Below are 3792 nucleotides of genomic sequence, written 5' to 3'. Positions count from 1 at the left end.
GGAATTCCCCACTGGTGGGGAATGGCGGAGTTGCCAATTGGGGAATGACCGGTTGGACAGAAGAACCACTGTCTTTTTGTTTTGTTTTTTTAATCGATGTGTTTTTGTTTCTTTTTGTTTGTTTCTGGTGTCTTCTTGTTGTCACATTTCGTGAATTTGTTTCCACCCACAAATAATCGATAGTGCTTCAAAATTTAATACATTACATCCAAATGTTGACTTACTTTACAAATCACAACCATTTACAGACTGTTTTAATAACAAAAACAACCAATATATGAGGTATTGTAAGTCATGTTTGGGTAAAAGTGACAACACTGTATATTTATGTACTAAACACTGCATGGGTTAAAATCTAATTTGTCAAAGACCGATGCTGTGGTGGGAAATGGAGAGTTGGCTCACTAAAAAGTGGGGAATTGGAGAAAAAAGGTTAAGAACCCCTGCTCTATAGGAAACCAACAAACAAAGATTTCACTCATTATTTATCGCGACACGATACAAGAACGAAATCTGGCATAACAATTGTTTTTTTCCTAAGAGCATTTAGAATATGTAGCGAAGAATTTTTGCACGACGAATGTAAACACATACCAAAGACGTTCAGCCGCCTGAAATATCCACCGGGTCTATTACAAAAATTGAAAAATAAAGCCAGACAAATGAGGAGAACAAAAAACACCGTCACAAAAGAACAGAGAAAAGAATAATATTTTTTAGTGGTTCTTTACTCTACAAAAGATGAAATAATTTCCAAGTTCCTTGCAAGGATAGGGATAGATGTCAAAGGATTACAAAGGATTACAAAGGCGGAGCATACCTTTTGGTCCATAACTAGGTCGGATGCGAAAAAAATATGATATGATAAATAAAACAAACAAACAAATAAATAAAATATAAGACAAGGGATATTTTGTCCAATAAACAGCACCGGGAAGAGAAAAAGGAAAACATTGTGGTTCACAAGATTCCATGTGGCAGGTGCGATGCAGTCTACTTCAAAGAAACATCACGAGGAATCACAAAAAGATTATATGAACACCAGAATGACATGCGACAACTCAGAACATCTAATTCATTAGTAATGCACGCTACACAACGCGGTCATATGCCTTATTGGAACAACATCAAAATCTTACACACTGGTATGAAAAAGACGACAAGAAAAAACATTGAAGCAGCATATATCAACACATCAAGTTCAACCAATCATAGAAAAGGGTTTGTAAACTTGGCGTATGCGACAGAAAGATTGGTCATCGCGGGGACACATACAGACCAATCAGCAAGCGCTACTGCGAGATGTCTAGTGAGATGATCCGCTTAGTAAGTATATACTGTAAGCAATGTATCCCAATTTGCCTGAACCATTATATCTCTGAAGAAGACTCTGTTGAAACGTTAGAGAGTAAAGTACATTTGCTCCTTCCTAGACTTTACCTACACCTCTCTCTCCATATATATATATATATATATGTATATATATATATATATATATATATATATATATATATATATATATATATATATATATATGTATATATATGTTTTAAATTACCCACTGTCGGAGAAACAAAGCAAAGGAGACAGACGAACTGTATATTTCGACCACTACTGTGGTCCTCTTCAGCAGAAAGAGGACCACAGTAGTGGTCGAAAGATACAGTTCGTCTGTCTCCTTTGCTTTGTTTCTCCGACAGTGGGTTATTTAAAACATTTTACTAAATGTACTACTACATTTTCGTCTTGTGAAATGTATATATATATATACACATATATATAAATATATATACATATACAAATATAAAGTATATATATATATATATATATATATATATATATATGGTCTTGGATCACGTGCTGGACTCGTGATCGACAATTAACCTTCCGGATGAGAGCTCAGAGCTCGTATGACCGATCTATGGGATAATATCGTGGCCTTACACGCACGCACACACGCACACACACACACACACACACACACACACACACACACACACACACACACACACACACACACACACACACACACACACACACACATCCAACTCCCTGCCCACGAGAGTTGGAGTAACGACTCGCAGTGCAGCGATACTAAAATTATTTCACCCCTGGGCGGGATGTGTGTGTGTGTGTGTGTGTGTGTGTGTGTGTGTGTGTGTGTGTGTATTATAGAGGTATTTTTGTTTCTTGAGCGTGCTGTGTTAATAATCTCAGGTCTGATGTGGCCGAGACTGGGGTCACACTTTTAGTGACGACGTAAGCTCCAACGGCTGACAAGGTGCATTTTGTTTATCTAATAATTATTCATATTTTTTTTATTAATTTGTTTATTTGTTCTTAGGTTTCTAGTAGTAAGGTGCAGAAGTACTAATTGTTCTTTATTTCTTAAGGGTGGAGTTTCTAATAATTAATTGGAACCTCTGAAATTTCAGTTTTTAGAAAAGTCGAGTTTCATGGTGGTTCTACACCATTTCACCCTCAAACTATAAATAGAAATTAAAATAAAATAGAATAGAAAATAAAATCAATATTACTGCCAGTAACCTTAAATAAATCTGATTAGATTTTCTTTTATTCAAATCAATATATATTCTATTTACGGTGTATATGTGTGTATATATATATATATATATATATATATATATATATATATATATATATATATAAACACGCATTTGTTTTAAATTCCATTCAGTTATTTGGAACTATATTTATTTTCATTCGAACATTAAGTCTTTAGATTTTATATTCGTTGCTCTAGAATACAAATAAAATTGTTCTAAAGTGATACTGACGTGTTTTAAGTTAATGTTAAATTGTTTTAGATTATAAAGTTCGAGTATCTTAAGTTATAGTTTAATTTCTTTGATTTGAGAATATATATATGTATATATATATATACATATATATACATATATATATATATATATATATATATATATATATATACAGGATATCTTCATATATATATATATATATATAATATATATATATACATATATATATATAATATATATATATATATATGTGTGTGTGTGTGTGTGTGTGTGTGTGTGTGTGTGTGTGTGTGTGTGTGTGTGTGTGTGTGTGTGTGTGTGTGTATGTATACATAAATTTGATTTGAGGGTGAAGAGCAGAGTAAGCACTCACAACGTACAAACTTCCACTTTTATCTTTTCCCTTAATTCTGATCGAGCGTTCGTCTAATATCACTTACGCTCTTCTGAAGTGCTCCGTCACAGGTAATTGTAGGGCCGGTGCAGCCTGGCGAGGTAAAAAGTACAATCAGTGATGGATTTGTAACCTCCCAGGGTTGGTGTAAAAAATAACGATAATAATTGAATTAAATAAGATAACAATGAAGAGATAGATAGAATAAAATCATATAATTTAAAATATAATAAAATAAAGATAGACAAACAAATGAATAGAAGAACACAATATAAGATACAGTCAAATAGATCAATGAATAAATAAAAAAAATAATGGAATAACATAGAGAAGTATATGAATAAATAGATAACATAAACAAATAAAAATACTCACTGAAATCAAATAATGTCTTGCACCATATATATATATAAATCGAAAATATAACGTTGTCAGAGGTGAGAACAAGGGACGCTAAAGGAGACACAAGCGGGGGGGGGGGAGGATAATCGTATGTGGTGATAGTAATAACACAGTAATGGTGATAATGGTGGAAATGGCCTTGATGGTGGGTGTGTTGTTTGGGGAGGGGGGGAGTTGAACCCACTATTCTCACGGGAAGAAATAGAAGATAGAAAA

The sequence above is a fragment of the Oratosquilla oratoria genome, chromosome 18 (assembly GCF_046742065.1).
Source record: "Oratosquilla oratoria isolate Oo_2021 chromosome 18, ASM4674206v1, whole genome shotgun sequence".
Classification (NCBI taxonomy): Eukaryota; Metazoa; Arthropoda; class Malacostraca; order Stomatopoda; family Squillidae; genus Oratosquilla; species Oratosquilla oratoria.
Note: the sequence above shows the minus strand (reverse complement) of the source record.